The 19,881-nt window shown below is 38.9% G+C and overlaps 1 protein-coding gene across 4 annotated transcripts in view; it reads right to left on the bottom strand.

Moving 5' to 3' along the window:
• The window catches only part of LOC128367582 (inactive dipeptidyl peptidase 10-like), a 97,224-nt gene that overhangs the window by 73,408 nt on the left and 3,935 nt on the right, over window positions 1-19,881 (bottom strand). The gene's annotated exons all lie outside the window — the stretch shown is intronic.

Below are 19,881 nucleotides of genomic sequence, written 5' to 3'. Positions count from 1 at the left end.
TCCTTCTCTCTTTCTTTCCTCCCTCCTTTCTTTTTTCCTCTCTCCTTTCCTTCCTCTCTCCTTTCCTTCCTCCCTCCTTCATTCCTTCTTTCCTTCCTCCATCCTTTCTTCTTTCCTCCCTCCTTTCATCTTTCCTCCCTCCTTTCCTTCTTCCCTCCCTCCTTCCTCCCTCCCTTTCTTCCTTGACTCAAGGACAACAGGAGGGTTAAGCGTTACCTACAATGTACAACCAGCTGATCTGACATCAAATCCACGCACAATAATCACAAAGTTAAAGTCAGCCACACTCATCAGGGCAGAGTTTAAAATCCCCAATGACAGATTAGAAATGCTATCAAGACCCCCTAAATTTCGTGGGGGAGCACCATATTATCTTTCTAATGTGATAATATGACAATGTTATTCATACTTCTCCTCCAAGTGGCCAAAAACTATTAATGCAGCTTCAGCATTAATTGCTTTGGGGCTTATGTAACTGTATGCCTTTCATTTTGTCAACAAATACCAAGAAAAGATCAAAGCCAGCAATGTGCCTGTCTGTCTCTCAGTACTTTCCGATGAGCTAATAGCCACAGACAGCACAGAAAGTACCGAGAGACATGGAGAGAACATTGCCAGCCTTATCCTAGAAGATATTTGCCTTGTCAATCAACTTAAAAATGTACAGTGGGTCGCCAGCCGTCATTAGTCATGTGATGATATCAGAGGATGTAAGACAGTCGGGGAATGAGATGAGATACCATACAGCTGTCTTTATCCCAAGGAATCTATATTTAAACATGAATGCCATGTTTAATTCATCATCAACCGTCGTCCTTTCACACTGGCCCTGACTCTCTGTATCTGAGGCGGAGCATCATAAGTACTGGAGACTTAATGAAGTGAAATGTCACAGGCCTATGGCAGGGTTGTAGAGGTTATAGATGGGATATGAATGTCACTCCATAATGCATTGGCCCTTATGACACGAGGGTGCAGCTTGTGTGCACAGAGGATATTCACAACAATCACACGACTGATACTCCACAGATCCATACTAAGTGGTACAATGTCTTCTCCAAGGACACTTTTAGGACATTAACTACTTTATTTTCATATTTGTTTTGAACCACAGGAATAATGTTAATGGTAAGTCCTTAATATCAATCTTGGAAGTCTGAGATTCCAGCACTTTTTTTTACTCCCTTCAGACAAATTGTTGTTAAGTATGACCTTTCACTGACTTGAAAATTGACTGAACTGGAATAAATCACACTAAATATGAAACCTTCATTGGGTTTTGCCAAGTTTTTTTTTTTTTTTATCTACCTTGCAGTTATGTCACCGAGACGGATTTCAGACGACATATATCAAAATACAGCATACACCAATGGTGAACAGCGGCCCTGAACTGGACTTCTTGCTTCCTTATGGCAAGTGAAACTATCATATCATTGAAGCAGTGCTCTTGTCTATGTAGTATTATGGATATGTAATTATAGACATGCGGCTGATTCCACTCTTAAACCCTTGGACTCCGTTTATCATTCAGCTATTAAATTTATCACCAGTGACAGTTCTGGTACTGAGCATTGTATTTCATATAATAAGGTCGGGTGGTCTTCTACAGAAGAGGGACGTGAGTTGCATTGGCATCTGTTTCTATATAAAGACATAATTGGAGACTGTCCAAATTACATCACTTCATTATTGGAATGGACCTCTGGACCTTATCGAACAAGATCCAATGACTGGCTTACACTCAGAGTGCCTAGAGATCAGACTAGACTTGGCAGATCTGGCTTCGGCTTTTGTGCCCCTGATTTATGGAACACACTGCAGGATACACTAAAACTAGATACTCTGGTGTCTATGGGTCGATGTAGGACCATTTTGAGCAAACAGGCCACCACAAAACCGTGATCTTTGATTATTATATATTACTCGACAACATTGTAAATGAGTTTAACTACTTTACTTTAGTAGTTTAAAGAAAACTTGAATGAATGAATGAATTAACTTGTGAATGCCTGGAAGATATTGGGATATTGTCCGACCCACAACTTAACAAAATATTAATGTGTAAGACTATAGAGTTAGATTTGTGTCTTTATTACATGCGAGAAAATAAATGATCTGAGAGATTTTTCCTTCCTTCTTCCCCTCCTTCCTGCTTTCTTTCCTTCCTTCCTTCCTTCCTTCCTTCTCTCCTAAATTACTTCCTCTTTTCCTCCTTACTCCTTTCCTTCCTTCCTTCTGTCCTTCCTTGACCTGAGGACAACAGGAGGGTTAATATTATAAAAATAACCAACACCAAAAAATAATATTTGAATTGAGACTAAAAAAAGTTTTCAGAGAAAACTTTTATTTTATCATAGAAAATAAAAATATATAAATTTTAAATTTTAAAAATTATTTCTGAGAAAAAAAAATCTCTCAAAATACTTTTTTTAACTCTCAAATATATAATTTTTTTGCTTTCAGTGCGAAAACATTTTCACTCAAAAACAATGTGTTTATATAAGACCACCGTCAAAATTCATGCCCACATTGACATGAATTACACAGATATTCATTACAAATACTAAAGGCGCTGGCAGGGGAAGTCACATCAGATAACATCAGAGAATAAATTGTTCCATTATCTTTACCAAGACATATTAGTCCACGTTTTCTATGATGATCTAGAAATTATTACTATTATTTCAGTGAAAGTAAAATAAGATATTTACAGGAACAGGAATACAAAAATTATTTCTCTCATTTTTTCTTTCTTTTCATTTCTCAGAATACCTTGAGATCCAGAGAGTTCCCCTCTGCCATACAAAGACCTTTGATAAGACAAGAAAGCATTTCACACTTTGTGAGAGAGAGCAAGAGCAAAGAGCATGCATGTCACAGTGTGAACATGGGATTTCTTATTGCTGGCATCCCTGGAGGATTACATGAGGATTAGCTTGCTGTCAATCACTTGACCCCAACAAGCCAGGAAAAATACCTAAAAAACATGGCCAAGACTCTCTGGGACATGGATTGAGTATATTGAGTATATTGTGGTCAATGTCAAGCAAGGTTTGATTTGTTCAGGAAATGTAAAACAAAATATTGAAAAAAATTAGGAAATTAATTCAACTAAAGGAAGAAATGCCAGTGCCTTATAAAATGACACATTGCTTTTTTTAAAGTATATTTCTGGGCCTTGTTCCCTTTATTGTACAGGTTAGTAGAGAGAGACAGGAAATGGGAGGCAGAGAGAGGGGCAATGACACACAGGATAGGACTGCTCGGTGCGGGATTCGAACCGGGGTCACCTGCCGTGCGGATGGAGTGGGTGCTCTAAAGCTAAACAACGCCATATAAAATGACCCACTGTTGACTGTTACAAAAGTGAATACTATAGTGTATTCCAACCTGAGAATTAAATAATAAGACATTATTTCCCATTAGTGACAGCGATGCCTGTTAAATAGACAGTAGTTAGCATTCTGTTGCAGCACAAGGCTATTGCAGATTGTGTCTTTTTCCTTATTTACACTTCTCACAATTACATAAAAAAAGATCTTTAATGTTGTGTTTTGCATGATGTTTGAGCAGATCATCTCTCACTCAGTCAGTCAGCTCTCCCTTTCCCCCCCGCTGAATGTTTGCGCCTGTACTCGCTCATAAACAAACACACACAGAAGCTCCTGCTGCGCTGCGGCCGCTGCCTGGTGCCCAACTAGCAAAAATACGCATTAATCAATCAGCCCTAACCTGACCTGACCCAGAAGACAACTTTTACCAACTGGTATGGTCAGCATAAGGCTTAGTGAGCTGTAGCCAGGGAGCAACACACTATGGTCGGGGAGCAACAGGCTGAGGTTTAGTTATGTTATGTTCTGCTGTCTGGAGCTCTTTTTCTGATCCTTTGTTCAGAAAATAATGTTTAACTGTGTGTGTGTCTGTTTAGGAGTGTGCAATTTGTCATTGCGGGGGTGTTTTGTTATGCAATGTGTTGTGGTAGACGGAGGCAGCTAGCCGTCTCATTAGCTGGAAAGCTAATATCTGCAGGGTGTTTCTATTCAGATAGCACTTTTTTTGTTTTGTTGTGTCTTATGCTGGTTGCTGTTTGTTGATGTTAGCATGAGAGAGGGAAGGCACTCAGGGAAAAATATCACATCCAGCTCAGATCCTTCACATAGAAATCAGTCCACAGGCTGTTAGAGACAACGGAGAAAGTCAAGAAAGCTCTCAGTTTTAAAGTTGTGTTAAATAATTTTACAATTCGACATGTGTGATCTTTACTGCGTGGTTGAATTCACGCAACTAAAACAAGTTTTCATGAGAGAAATATTATGATTAAGGTTAGAAAACATCACCGTCATACGGTAGGAAGGAAGGAAGGAAGGAGGAAGAAAGGGGGATGAAGGAAAGAAGGAAGGAAGGAAGGAAGGAAGGAAGGAAGGAAGGAAGGAAGGAAGGAAGGAAGGAAGGAAGGAGTGGGAAAGGGGGATGAAGGAAGGAAAGAAAGAAGGAAGGAAGGAAGGAAGGAGGGAGGGAGAAAGGAAAAGAGGAAGGAAGGAAGGGAGGAGGGAGGGAGAAAGGAAAAGAGGAAGGAAGGAAGGAAGGAAGGAAGGAAGGAAGGAAGGAGGGAGGGAGGGAGGGAGGGAGGGAGGAAAGAGAAAAGCTCTCAGTTTTAAAGTTGCGTTACATAATCTTTACTGCGTGGTTAAATTTACGTAACTAAAACAACCTTTCATGAGAGAAATATTGTGATTAAGGTTAGAAAACATCACCGTCATACAATTAAAAGAAACCAGTGTTGACTGTCTTTATGAAACTCAAGCTAACAAACGCAGGAAACATAAAAATATCTAAACATTTCTTTCCTTTGCTGTGTAGAAAGAGCCGTAATGTAATTCTCACAGTTTATGAACAATCCTTACCAACACACTTATACACATTTACAATGAGTTTCCCATTACTGCCACATTTGTCTGCCGACGCCTGCAATAAGCATCTCCATTGAAATAGTCGGTGGCTCGGTGTCTTGTTCAAGGACAAAGTTGTGCACAAGGAGAAAGAAAGAGGTACTCATTCTCATTTTCTGCCTCTGACTTCTTTCTATAGAGTCAAATCTCAATGTTGCCTCACAATAGAGAAGAATATAAGCATATAAAAGCAGATTTTTTGCAGTTCAATAAGTGAAACTCTTTGATTTCTTTCTGAATGTGATGTACAGTATGTGCTCTGCTATATACTGTATGTGAGAGTGTGTGGGTAGCGGATGTGTGCATGAATGATTCAAATTGGATCTTAAAAGGAAGTAAAATTGGTGAATAATCAGCTCGGAAGATTAATAATATGATGAATGGTTCCCCAGTCTTTAGAAAACTTGTGATTTTATAACATTAGTGTTATTAGCTTTTATGTTTACAACCTTGCAGGGACACAACTATAAACCACCACCTTACATATTCCTCTCTATCAAATGTAATAAAAATGGACATGGACAGAGTGTGTGTGTGTGTACTCCTTTCCTTCCTTCCTTCCTTCCTTTCTTCCTTCCTTCCTTCTCTCCTAAATTCCTTCCTCATGTCAACCTTACTCCTTTCCTTCCTTCCTTTCTTCCTTCCTCCTTTCCTTCCTTCCTCCCTCCCTCCTTCCCTCCCTCCCTCCCTCCCTCCCTCCTCACTCCTTTGCTTCCTTCATTCCTTCTGTTCTTCCTCCCTTCCTTCCTTCCTTCCTTCTCTCCTAAATTCCTTCCTCTTATCAACCTTACTCCTTTCCTTACTTCCTTTCTTCCTTCCTCCTTTCCTCCCTCCCTCCCTCACTCCTTACTCCTTTCCTTCCTTCTCTCCTAAATTCCTTCCTCTTGTCATCCTTACTCCTTTCTGTCCTTCCTTCCTTCCTTCCTTCTCTCTTAAATTCCTTCCTCTTGTCATCCTTACTCCTTTCCTTCCTTCTTTCCTTCCTTCCTTCCTTCCTTCTCTCCTAAATTCCTTCCTCTTGTCAACCTTCCTTCCTTCCTTCCTTCCTTCCTTCCTTCCTTCCTTCCTTCCTTCCCTCCCTTATTATTTTTACAACCTTGCAGGAACAAAACAATGCTACTTAAACATATTCCTCTCTATCAAATGTAATAAATGTAATAAACATGTACGGACAGAGTGTGTGATAGAGCAGGAAGAAATAAACAACACATTTACAGACACCTCAACCAAACACAAAGCCTAGTACTGGTTCAAGTGTGGCTTGTAAAGTTAAGGACTGTTGTGAATGTGTTAATGGCCGTCTAATGGTCCTTCTATTACAGCCTCTGATTTCAACTGCAGTATGTCGACAACACACTTGAACACCAGGGACAGGAAGTGTAGGGCTGGTGAGTCAGAACTATATCTGCTGGTTGATTCAGCAGTGTCCCGATGTTTATTCTTATTCAGACCCTTTTTCAGCATTTTAACCTTCCTGTCGTCCTCCGGGGTCAAATTGACCCCGTCTGTTTTGACTGTTCCTTCTTTCCTCCCTTCCCTTCCTTCTTTCCTCCATCCCCTTTTCTTCCTTCCTCTTTTCCTTTCTCCCTCCCTTCATCCTTCTTTCCTTCCTCCCTCCTACCTTCCTTATTTCCTCTGTCCTTCCTCCCTCCTTCTTTCCTCTCTCCATCCCCTTTTCTTCCTTCCTTCTGTCCTTCTCTCCTCCCTCCCTCCTTCTTTCCTCCCCCTTCCTTGTTTCTTCTGTCCTTCCTCCCTTCCTTCTTTCCTTTCTTCCTTTCCTTCCTCCCTCCTTTCCTTCTTTCCTCCCTCCCTCCTTCCTTCTTTCCTCTGTCCTTCCTCGTTTCCTTCTTTCCTTTCCTCCCTTCCTTCCTCCCTCCTTTCCTTCCTTCTTTCTTCCCTCCCTCCTTTCCCTTTCCTTCCTCCCTTGACTCGAGGACAAAAGGAGGGTTAAGGATATTTCTGGTTTATTTCATCTTATTTTTCCTCAATGTTTCCATTACTGTTATTTATTCTGATAGCATGAGAGAACACAGAAACAAGAAAGTCAAAGGGACCAATATATTTTGATGTAAAACTGAAAGTAAGTGCACCTGTAACGTCAACAATAATTCCTTATTGCACAACTAGTGTGTCGGGTCAAAGCTGAAATGGGAAGTCATCCTGTAAAAAGTAATGGATGTTTACGATGGACAGGTCCTAATCGTTTGTGTTTCTTGCCAAGTCTGACTTTATTTTTACAGAGGCTGCTGCATTTCGAGATCTGAGCAAGTGACCTGGTGAATGAAATGTTATTTTATCCGATAGGAATGACGGCCATACCCATGCAAATTAAATCAAAGTTGTAATCCACTAAAATGATCATTAACACCGCAACAGAATACAGCTAGAAGAACCAAATGTCAAATTAGTACCATGAAATACTTGATAATGTGCTATGCTAGTTTATATTAGGGCTGCAACTAATGATGATCTTTCTTTTCATCTGTGTACTGTTTTTTAATTAAATTTCTATTTAGTCTATAAAGTATCAAAAAATAGTGAAAAATGCCAATTAAATATTTCCACAGTCCACAATCAGAGGAATTTAAATTTACACTCATGTAAAACATCAAAGATCAGTAAATTAAGTGAGTTTTGATGTTTTTGCTTGATAAATTACATAAATATAAATAATTAATTGATCGACTAATTATTTCAGCTCTGTGTAATACTATATTATATAATGGACTGTGTGATATGTTGTATAAATGAAAATACAATTACTGTACTTGTATAAATGTACTGGTTTCTATTCATTCTATTAATTATTTATTTATTTTTATTAGACCTATACTATACTTAAGTATAAAATACAGTATAATGCTACACTGATACAAATATACTATTATTTATTGTATAACAGTGTATATTTAAAAAAAAAAGTCCATTACTGTTGTATATTTCCATAAAGCTTCTGTGAAACCTGTAAAATATTATGCTCAGCTTTGGGAATTCCTTTTCTTCCTCCACAAACACTGTTCACTGTCTTTTCTCTTTTTTTTTTTAACCCTACTGTTGTCCTCGGGTCAAGGAAGGAAGGGAGGAAGAAGGAAGGAAGGGAGGGAGGTAGGAAGGATGGAAGGGACAAAGAAGGAAGGAAAGGCGGAAGGAAGGAAGGAAGGGAGAAAGGAAGGAAGGAAGGAAGGAAGGAAGGAAGGAAGGAAAGGAGGAAGGAAGGATGGTAGGAAGGAGGGAGTAAGGAAGGACGGAGGAAAGAAGGAAGGAAGGAAGGAAGTAGGGAGGGAGAAAGGAAAAGAGGAAGGGAGGAAGAAAGGAAGGAAGGCAGGAAGGAAGGAAGGAAGGAAGGAAGGAAGGAAGGAAGGAATGAAGGAAGGAAAGAGGAATAAAGGAGTAAGAAAGGGGGATGGAGGAAGGAAAGAATGAAGGAAGCAAAGAAGGAAGGAAGGAAGGAAGGAAGGAGGAAGAAAGGGGGATGGAGGAAGGAAAGAATGAAGGAAGGAAAGAAGGGAGGGAGGGAGGGAGGAAGGAAGGAAAGAAGGAACAGTCAAAACAGAAGGGGTCAATTTGACCCGGGAGGACGACACAAAGGTTAAGCAATTGTAAGCAACAGTAAAATAAACCTGTCTATCAAAATGCATAGAAACATAAAACAGCTCAAAGACTGCCAAGCTAACGCAAACTGCCAACAATTGTGTAAGAAAATCAATGGATGTACTTCACAGCAGCCAGAAACACAGCAGAGACATACAGTATGCATCACATGAACAGCAAGTAACATTTCTCTCTATTCATAAAAATGTGTCTAAGGACAAGGAGCTGATGCCAAACCAATTTGTCAAAGAGTGGAATTTAAATTACTCATCACAAAGTTGTTCAATAGTTCTGCTACATACTGTACCCAAGTCTTTATCATCTATTCAGGAGACACAGTCAAATTATTTTTAAATATGCCTCGTGACTGGGGACAGAATGGAAAAATCCATCAAGGCCACGCGGTATGTGTGTTTTTGAGACAGTTTTATTCATCCAAGTCTAATTTATTCCTCTCCAAATCATTTGGCATTTGGATGCAAACTGTGTTTTACTTTAATTTGTGATGCACCTGCAATTTTTAAGCCTCCCATCTACTTTTTGGATGGAAATCAGAATAAAAAGGAACATAAACTCAGTACTTTTCTCCACCATCAGACAAAATGCTTGACACTGTACTTACCCACCACAAATAGCTTTTAACTGGCCTACACTCAACTAAGAGGCAGCAAACCTGGAGCCATGAATCCATTTCACTGCAGCGAGCCACAAAAACAACAACCCACAAAGTAAGAAAAAGTATATAAAGCTCCTCCATTACTCTCATTTCATTGTTTTAACCCTCCTGTCGTCCTCCTGGGTCAAATTGACCCGGTCTCTTTTGACTGTTCCTTCTTTCCTTCCTTCTTCCCTCCTTCTTTAATTTTCCCTCCTTCCTCCTTTCTTTGCTCTCTCCTCCTTCCTTCCTCCCTCCCTCCTTACTCCTTTCTTTCCTTACTCCTTTCTTTCCTTCTCTCCTAAATTACTTCCTCTTTTCATCCTTACTCCTTTCTTTCCTTCCTTCCTTCCTTCCTTCCTTCCTTCCTCCTTTCTTCCTTCCTTCCTTCCTTACTTCCTTCCTTCTCTCATAAATTCCTTCCTCTTGTCATTCGTACTCCTTTCTTTCCTTCCTTCCTTCCTTCCTTCCTCCTTTCTTCCCTCCCACCCTCCTTACTCCTTTCCTTCCTTCCTTCCTTCTCTCCTAAATTACTTCCTCTTTTCATCCTTCCTCCTTCCTTCCTCCCTCCCTCCTTACTACTTTATTTCTTTCCTTCTTTCCTTCCTTCCTTCCTTCCTTCCCTCCTTCCCTCCTTCCTCCTTTCCTTCCTCCCTTCCTTCCCCCCTTACTCCCTTCCTCTTTTCCTCCTTACTCCTTTCCTTCCTTCTCTCCTTCCTTGACCTGATGACAACAGGAGGGTTAATATTATAAAAATAAAGCTTGTGTATTTTCAGTTGATAAACACTCCTTTAACATTAACAGAAATATATGTTATATGTAACCATGCAGTTTTTTAGGATGTGAAATCCTCTTTTGTTGCCATTAAATGAGCTGTGTACTCTCTCAGCGTGAATGGGCTGTGGCTGGTGGTTTTAACCCACTGCAGGCCTGCCGCTGAGATCTGTCAGCTACTCTCCTTCAACCAATACATCACTGTCTTCCCTCCACGGCCAGGTGTGAGCCAATCAATACTCTGTCTCGCTGGAATCCCACTGACTGGCTGTTAACGATTACACTGCATCGTCATTAGGCCAGACATACCCTGCCTTATTATCCATGTACAGCAGCACTACAGAGCACGTATCAAGATGTAGTGATTTACAGCAGTTACAACCATCTTCATAAAGCCTTCATAAAAGAAAAAAAGGGTGCTGGGCTTCAGTGTGTTTCATTGGTGTGTTAAATTTGGTGATTATGCTCAGAGAACAGTTGGGTCAGGATGATATCTAATAAGAAAAGCACAATTTAGTGTTGTAGGATACAGAAAGAAATTGACTTCTTTAATAGATGGTTGTAATCTTTTCTTTCCTCATTAAAAAGGTTTTTCCCTTTTAATCGAGGGTCTAAAGATAGAGAGTGTTGTATGCTGAATATTTGTGATATATGATATTGGACTATACTATATAATAAAAAATCTACTTGACTTGTAATGCATTTCGGTATTTTGTGATGTTTTAATATCAAACACCGTGCACATCTGTTATACACCCACACAGGTGATTTTTAAAAATTATGTACAGAGCCTTTCACATAAATAAATACATCTGATGCTCTTTTTTAAAAGGAAACATAAAAACAAGTACAAGACATCAACATAATTGCTAAAAATGTGATTTGGAGATCTAAAATAGAGAGCACCGAGATACAAGAGAGATTGTGTACAGCATATATGATTATGTAGGAAAATCATTGGGTCAGTCTGAGCTGATATTTTTCTCTTCTTGCAAGTACCAAAATTGTAATTGTAATCTGACAAACCACATTGGTCAGTATTTATTGATTAATGTCAAATAGAGCATAACAGTTATTTATGGTTAATTTTGTAAAATATACTACATAGCACTCACTATAGCAGCCAGTAGATTCAAATGGAATCTGATTGATGATATGAAATGTGAAAGCATTTCAATTATTGGTCTAGTAGGTTTTTTAGAGTAGTTTTTTCCAGTTATATTGAAATGAAGCTTGTTAATTAAGTGTTATTTTGTGTAATCTGATAAACCACATGGGTCGCTACTTTAGATAGATAGAAGAGACACAATGGACACATATAGTGCACATCAGATTTATAATGTATTACTACAATATAATGATTATTGAACACATTTTATGTATTGTTTGGCTGCTGATACAACATTTCAGTATCACCCAAATGGAGTTAGACAGATATCACTGTGTATTGAAAGTGGCCTGTGGTTTATCTTTATGGTTCAACATAATAAAAAAAAGAATCTGGGGGAGTTTGACTTTCCTCCCAACGTTAAGATTCCTGTTGTTGATTGACACTGATGGTATCATTTTCTGTTAGAGAGAAATCAATGGATAAGGACTATTTTTTCAGCTGTCATATACTCACCCTGCCTCACTCACACAGAGGACAAGAAGGGCTCTTTCCACAGAGTGTGACAGACATTTAATTTCTCCACTTAACTGACAACTTTTTTTCCCCCAGCCTTAACATCAGGTAGTGTGACATGACAGCTCACTGATAGACCTGTTTTAATGGCAGGGCATTGCTCTATTTTGGTAGCTATTTGTAAGACTTTTTTATGGTGGGTTATTATGTAAATGCATTTGAGAATTAGTAGTTTTGATAACAGCCCCAAAGCACTAGACTTCTGGTGCACTAATGGCTTAGCTCATGTCTTACTGTCTCTCTTGAAAATCACACATTGAGCTGGGGCACAGGGAGATCAATGGGGAATTCAATCTCTTCCTTTTAATCAGTGACCCTCACAGCTCAGAACAGTGATAATGGGCATGTCAGAAGCTACAAAAAATAAGATGGCCTAACAGGAGCTTAATGGAAGATGGAGAAGAGTGTGAGATATGGAAGGCTTAGCTGAGGGCTCAACTTAGTGCTGGGTGGCACTAGAAATCACATAAATGAGCCAACCAGAATATTTTGTCTTTAAGAGGAGGACTAGACAGAGTATTTACAAGTGTGTGTCCATCTGTCTGTGTATCCAGAGCTGTCCAGCTGCTTTCAAGCATCAGCATTCAGCTATTAACAACCTTCATGCTCTAACAGACGTGTGTATGTGCTGCATGCACATACATTTACATGTCTGCAGAAACAAACACACACGTGCATGTGTATACACACCATTTTCACTGCACTGATGCTTCAGCAGCAGTTCCCAGCACAGCTTGGGGAGTCTCTAATGTTAATTAATGGGAGGCACCAGAGCCTGCAATTCCTAATTAACCTCTGAGAATGATGCTGAAAAGGCATGCAAGTGGAAAAACAGTCTAAAAAGAACATAATTTAGTTTTTCAAGACCCTGTTTTCCTGCTACCGATCCATATGTGGAAAGCACTTTGCAGATCATTGTCAGCTGACTTCAGCATAGCTGATCTTTTATTCCTATTGCCACCATGCTGAGTGGCAGGGGAATAGGGACTAATTGGCTTGATCGTGTAACTAATTAGGAAAATGAAAGAAAATCAAGGTGGGTTGATGGCACAACGCAAAACGACCTACTGAACTGAGTAGCACAGTGATTAGTCATCTGGTGAAGAAAACAAGTCTGCTGGCACACAAACATCAACTTGAAATCAGACCATGTTTATTGGCGTTGGCACGCAATTACACTTATTAAGAAAATATGCATGCTATCTTTAGTCCATACATCCGTGAAATATACCCTCAAGCATGCAACTTCTCTTCAAGTGTGACAGTGTATCCACACTCCGTCCTACTGCAGCTTAGCAGCCTCACCAGGAGCCTCATATGGCATGCCAAATTCTTAATTTAGCATAAAAGACGTTGGAGAAAAAAAAAAGAGTGATTCACCAAATACTGCCCCACAGAGAAAGTAATGGGATGTGTCAGTGCACTCATGTGAGCCAAGGTAAGTGGCTCACCCGAGGGGAACATTGGTGGCAAAGTTCATCTTGACGTTACATGCCGTGTCTCTAGTGCAGATACAAATGAGCATCAGAGAGAATGGTTCTCATTTCCTGTGCCCCGGCAGACCTGCACGGTTCATTTCAAGGGCATAATTTTCTACTATTCATGCGGGAGATATGTCACCCTCACTTCTCACATAATGATATATGTATAGTTTCAGCTGGATTTCATCTCCAAAATCCAAATGAGAGAAGTTCTGAGCTGATAAAAATGTTGATATATTCATCTGAATCGACTTCAACTCTTTCCATTCTCTTACAATGAAAGCTTTTATGAAGAGTATCTAGCATCTATTTTTTGTCCTGGGTTTCACCTGTCAGGCCGTATATTCCCACCCTGTGATTGGTGGAAGTTGTTGGGGCCATATACATCGTGACATGAAGCTATGCAGACTCTATTCAGAACAAAATTTTGATCAATAGTTGGTAATGTGTAAAAATACAGTGTTTCTGAGACAATGATTGATATATTTCAGTCTGCATGCTTTATTTATTTATCTCATTGTATAGTATTATCTCAGTCTAGTGGAACCAGTTACATTTTTATATTTGAGACAGTTAACCCTTACATACTGTTCCCATTTCTTCATTAGCCAGATGTGTCCCAATTTTAGCCACAGTATTCAAAAATGGAAATATTTTTATTTTTTATTTTTTGTACAGCTGTTGCACATTTTTTATATATGCAAATTTATCATATTCTATAAAATGCTCTCCTGGACCATAACATAGTGATTGTGAATGTCTTTTAATCAAACCAAAGGATTAATCAAACATGTATTAATGACTGATTGTGGATTTGTGAATATGAATTGGTGTAGAGACTAATTATTAGTCAGAATATGAACAGTATCTGAGGGTTAAGTAATGTTAGATATTGAGGCAGTTTCCATGGCACAGGATTTATAAAAGACATTTACTCTCACATGTATTAACAGTATTTGTAGAAGACCTGCACATTAGTAAAATGATCAAATACTAAACATGTATTGTAGAGTATGAGCAGGTATGTTGCAGGTCATGAATGTGGGAGTAGAAGTAGATAATGTGTTACATGAAAATTGTGATTTTTCCATTAATTGAACCAGCATTAGTCGGCTTTAATGTCAGTAATTAGGCCATAACAGGAATGCATTGATCATCATAATGAACACTTCGCTAAAGACATGCCTGTCCTTCAGCAGATGTTGCCACCCATTACTGCTTTCACACCTCTAAGCATCATCAACAACTTCATTTTGCTACTGGAATTTCACCTTTATCTATTTCACCTGAATGTATGTTGAATTATTCTGTAGTACTATGAGATAAATTCCTATATTTACACATGCATTAACAGACTGACCAACTATCTTGCTTTAATACATGAGTCCCAATGGGAAGCAAGCAGCTTTACTATTTAACAGCAGGTACAAAAACAAATAAACATAATTTCAGAATTATTAGCAAAATAGTGCATATTTCATTAAGAAAGTCATTAACTGTGAAATAGATAGTGTTAGGGAGATATTATAGTAGTTGTTTATCTATTATGAAAATCCTCATGTCTCATGTTGATGCACAGCATTTTTTCCCCAAACACTTAATTTACATGATGCAGCTTCACGGCAGCAGTTTCATTTTCGCATAATTTCATACAGTGTCCGGCAGGGATTTATTAATCTGTCAGACACAAGCCTGTTTTTCAGGTAGTAATAAAAAATGAAAAGATGAATTTGATTGCAGTGAATGAAGAGGATTGACAGGCCATGCTGCTGTCTGGCAATTTGATGAAGCTGAGTGTTCATTTGTATGAGGTAAACAGTATTAACAAGTAAAGGCTCTATAATACATTTACAGAGACTGCCTATTTATTGAGGTGATGCAATGATTTGTATAGTCTGGGCCTCACATGTCAAGATATATTTGCTTAAAGAATAGGTTCATAAATGAATAGACATGGTGAAATATATTTAGCTTAAAAAACAAATCACCAATCATCATCATTTCAGGTAGCGCTTGTTCTGCTGACACTCTACTGGATGCTACAGTGCAAAAGCCTCCTGTTGAATAATCTTTATGAGTTTTAAATAATAATAATAACACAAATGTCCACCGCCAGATCTTTACAAGGCTGAATTTGTGTTCAGACAGAACATGAAGCAAATTTTGCCTTGCCTTATTCACTGATTTGTTCGTGTTTTTTCCAAGCGGGGAACTGCATTCTACCAAAAGGCCACCAGGGGGCGACCGTTTTGGTGTCAAAAGGACTTCCGTCTCTATACAAGTCAATGGAGAATTCACCAACTTCTCACTTGATTTCTAACCTCAGTAAACGTTTTCAAAATGTGTTTATGGTCTCAATCGCTAGTTTAAAGCCTTCTTCAATGCAGTATGATGTTCATTTGTGACATTTTGGCCTCCCTGATTTTATATTTGACGATAAAGCAGGGTATGCATTAGGGGCGTGGCTACGTCCTGATTGACAGGTTGATTGCCCAATGTCCTTGAGATCCAGCCCTCGCAACCTATCGCAACCTCCCTGCTCCGCTGATGGCTCCGCCTCATGCCCTTATAAGTAGAATTTGTGTTTTTTTTCCCAGCATGCACCTGAAATTTTCAAGATGGCGCTGCCCAGATTCGAAACTATTGGCTTCCGAGCAGCAGTCCACAAACCAATGCTCCTCTGCACCCATTGTGTACAATCTACCAAGAAATGTACACACCAGCCGTGTTTGTGTAACGTGTCTGACTGTGTGTTTGTGTGACAGATTGACCTCTCATTGATCTCAGCATTTACCAATAACTCTTCTCTTTTTCCTATTGTCTCTATACATTTATAAAGAATCCTGCAACCTTGTGTTAAGCTCTTTTTTTAATTCAAGTTAGCATCCACCTTTATATTTGTATTGACCTTACACACCATCACCTTTTCTTTAGAGTTCACTTTCTGCTTTTTAAACACAGTTTAAGGCTTCAGCATCAGAAATGGGAGAGGAAATGTGATGTATCTACAGTGTGATATGTTAGTCGTTCATTTATATTAAAACTGGTTATGAAAGGTACTGTACCCAGGTGTGGGTGGGAGGTGGAAGATAAGATTATGTTTCACTGGATATGTTGCATTTTAATTATACTTACTGGCGCTGCAATAGAAAGGGAACAATGAGATTTTGTCCTTCCATTTTCAGGTGGTAATTAAGTAGTAACGTCTCAGCAATAATATCTAAGCCTACTATGACATGTTAGACTTTTAAATTCAATCATAATCAGAATGCAGAGGGCAATTTTAGCTGCCAGTTCAGACTAGTTTAAATAATTTGACCTCCATATACAACATTAGGGCTTATTTTTCATGATCGTGTACCGACCAGCGCAAACAGCACATGGACAGTTTGGTATTTTCCTGACCTTGAAGTTTGCTTTGCCCGTCTGTGTGGTATTGTGGTGCACAGCTCTGCATACATAGTCAACTGCCAGAAGGAAAGGCACAAATAGACAGTGCAAAGCGAGTTGTTGGTCTGTCTCTGGAGCAAAGTCACTCCACTGTCACTTTATTGAGCAAACTAAATACTATCTGTTAACACTCTCCAATCAAAATAAGCTCAGAAACAATAGGTTTAATATGTTTAAAATATATATAAATGAATGTGGATGATTTTACAGTGTCTGCTGTCCACAGCTGCTTTATATTATATGAGAAACTTCTCCTTTAGTTAATAGAATCCCTGCAGCATTTTAAGGCAGCAGGACTGATATGTTGATAAATCTGCAGCCTCTGAAGAAGTGCCATTATACACAGCTGTTCACTATGTCTACCTTCATTAAATTAGCTCAAAATAACACCAGGCCTCTGGAGAATCACGACACACACACACACACACACACACACAAACACATGCACACACACACACACACACACACACACACCAGGCTGGTCGGGTCCAACTTGATATTCTACCTGTTCATGTTCAGGTTACCAGGACTCATCTTAGCTTCTTTTGCAGCTTTCTTTTTAGTAAAAGTAGCATCTAATGTTTAATTCTTCGAACACATTGCAGTGCAAATTCAGTTGTGTAACATTAATCACTAAGCGATGCGACCATTTACTAGGTGAGATAAGCTGCATTAGAGTCCTGACTATTACATCATCTGAGGCTGGACACCCCCCCCCCCCCCCCCCTACTTCATAACTCAGTCCGTCACAGCTGATTATACTGTATGTTGTCTTGAGTGCAGAGTAAAAACAGTGAGCTGTTTTGCCCAAAATGTGGCAGAGTGAACACAATATGATGCCTGTCTCTCACCAGATTGTCATTGACAAAGTGAGTGTGCCTAGCCTGCGAGGGGAGCCTGCAACAATACTGATGAAGAGTGACTCTCTTTGAATCACATGCGGCAGCAGCTGAATGTGACTTTCTCTATCACACGCACCCACAAATCCAGCTTGCACACACACACACACACACACACACACACACACACACTTGCACTCACACACAACAGCTGGAGTGACTATATATGTCATTTTTTTCACATGTGCCTGACATTAAACAGATGTCTTCCTATAATTTCCATACACATCCTCATCAATAACAACTATATCCACATCAGAATAACAATGAATTTCAATGCAATACTGCAGAAATGTCAGACAGGCCTACAGGGCGAGTGACATTCAGTAAATTGATGCCTTTAATGTACATTAGAATGATAATAATTATGCAGATTTGTGTATGTGAGAAATTATATCACAAACCCAAAAAGGCAGAGCAGATGCGAATTCCATTCATAGTCTAGTAGCAAAGCTGACTGATATTACTGATATAATGATGCATGTGCCAAATCAACAGATGCATATTCATACCCCCAAAACTACAGATAATTGGAGGTTATACTCATCATCATCATCATCATCATCATCATCATCATCATCATCATCATCATCATCATCATCATCATCATCATCATCACCGTGTTCAAGATGAGATGAGGTGGTGCAAAAACACAATGTCTTGTGAAAAGCTGGATCCATTACCAGAGAAATTGAGGTGTTTACCTGATGAATCACGGTGCTCTTTAGCAGCAAATTTAATCTGTAATGATGCACTCAATTTGACTAAGTGTCTAGTTGTAATGTCAGATTGTAGCAACCCGTCCATGTGGAACTTTAAATTGGCGCTCGTTTAACCGAGGCATGAATTGAAGTCACCAATTTACTATTTTATTGTTCTATGGCAGTGTTCATGTTGGCACCTAATTTTGATCTAGCTTTAGTCTCAGACTTTTTAACAAAAATGTATATTAGTCAATTTTTAGCTATTTGATTTTCAGATTTTGGAGGAAGACAGGGGTGCTGATATTACAGTTAACATGGTTACCAATTGACCTTAAATATGAACTCATGACCCACTTAATGAGCACATGGACAGAGTAAAATTAATAGTTTTGCTTTTGAATTCTTGCTAAAATTGCACATTTACCAGCATCATACATTTAAGTAATAAGAAGGGAAAAGCTCATTTTCTGTCTGGTTATTTGATTGATACCACAGTAGAAAAGTTAGACTACTCAAATCAATTAGTTCAAACTCATTATGATGCAAGTGCTTTTTTTAAAATTAAGGCTGAATACAGGAGCGCTTTCCTAGCAGATCTCATTTTTATATTTAATCAGACCATAAGCCCACTGAGAATAACATTCAACAGTTTTCATTTTCATGTTTTTCATTATCATTTTATTATTTTTTGTTTCCCTTTTATTATTTTGTTTTCCCTCATTCATAAAATTAGTAGATAATTCAATAATCAATTATTTTTCTTTTTTATCGTATTTTTTTTATCTCCAGGTATATATGATTGGATTCTATCTGGTTATTATTTGAATGATAAACACATATTTTGCAAAAATACACAAATTAAACATTATATATACACACACAACCTGCAATATAAAGTAATTATAAGAGATCGTTGTGACATCTGGGATTGTATTTACTTGCTGTCATTTTTTTTGCAGTCACAAAACTAATGTAATCTTGAGAATGAGTTGTTAAAATGTCTCTGTGTGAGATAAATTACATCCTCCTGCATCCCATTTGCACTTATTTATTCATTAGAATACATGATATACCCGTTCAGATTATCTCTGTGTAGACAGAGACTGAGCACTTTCGAGCCAAATCCTCCAAAGCCTCAAATTTAGGGGGAAAAAAATCTAATTTTTGCTCTAAATCCTACAGATCAATCTTTCCTCTCGCCTGTCTGTCTGTTATCTTCTCCCATTTGTCTGGGGTCTATTTTGCCCCATCCATCCTCAAACCACCCTATAAAGCTGACTTTTCTGACTGCCTCATCGCACAACATTGGTGCTCTCACTGTCTAGCCTGAGGTCAACTCAGGGAATGAGATGGTGTTTTGCAGATAGTGGAAAAATGTCACCCGGGAATTAAATATTGATGGGCAGAAAGGCCTTGCCTCTCCCCCTTGCCCTCGGGCGTGGAGTGAGAGTCACGCAGTCGATGGGCAACCAAGAGGAAAGCCAAAACAAATACACTAATCCGCAGGAAAGGAAACCAACAGAGAGGAACACGGGAATACCACAATACTGCCCATCCTTCCCCTCCTAGGTAATGCTATCTTCTCCCTCCTTCTATAAGCAAATCATAATCAGATTCACTAGCACTTCACTTGATGTGGCTTATTTCAAAACCAAGGCCTCCCAGGCTTAACATATGATCCCCTTCTGGCAAAT

The sequence above is a fragment of the Scomber japonicus genome, chromosome 11, assembly GCF_027409825.1.
Source record: "Scomber japonicus isolate fScoJap1 chromosome 11, fScoJap1.pri, whole genome shotgun sequence".
In the NCBI taxonomy this organism is placed as follows: Eukaryota; Metazoa; Chordata; class Actinopteri; order Scombriformes; family Scombridae; genus Scomber; species Scomber japonicus.
Note: the sequence above shows the minus strand (reverse complement) of the source record. Positions and strands in the feature narration are given on the sequence as shown.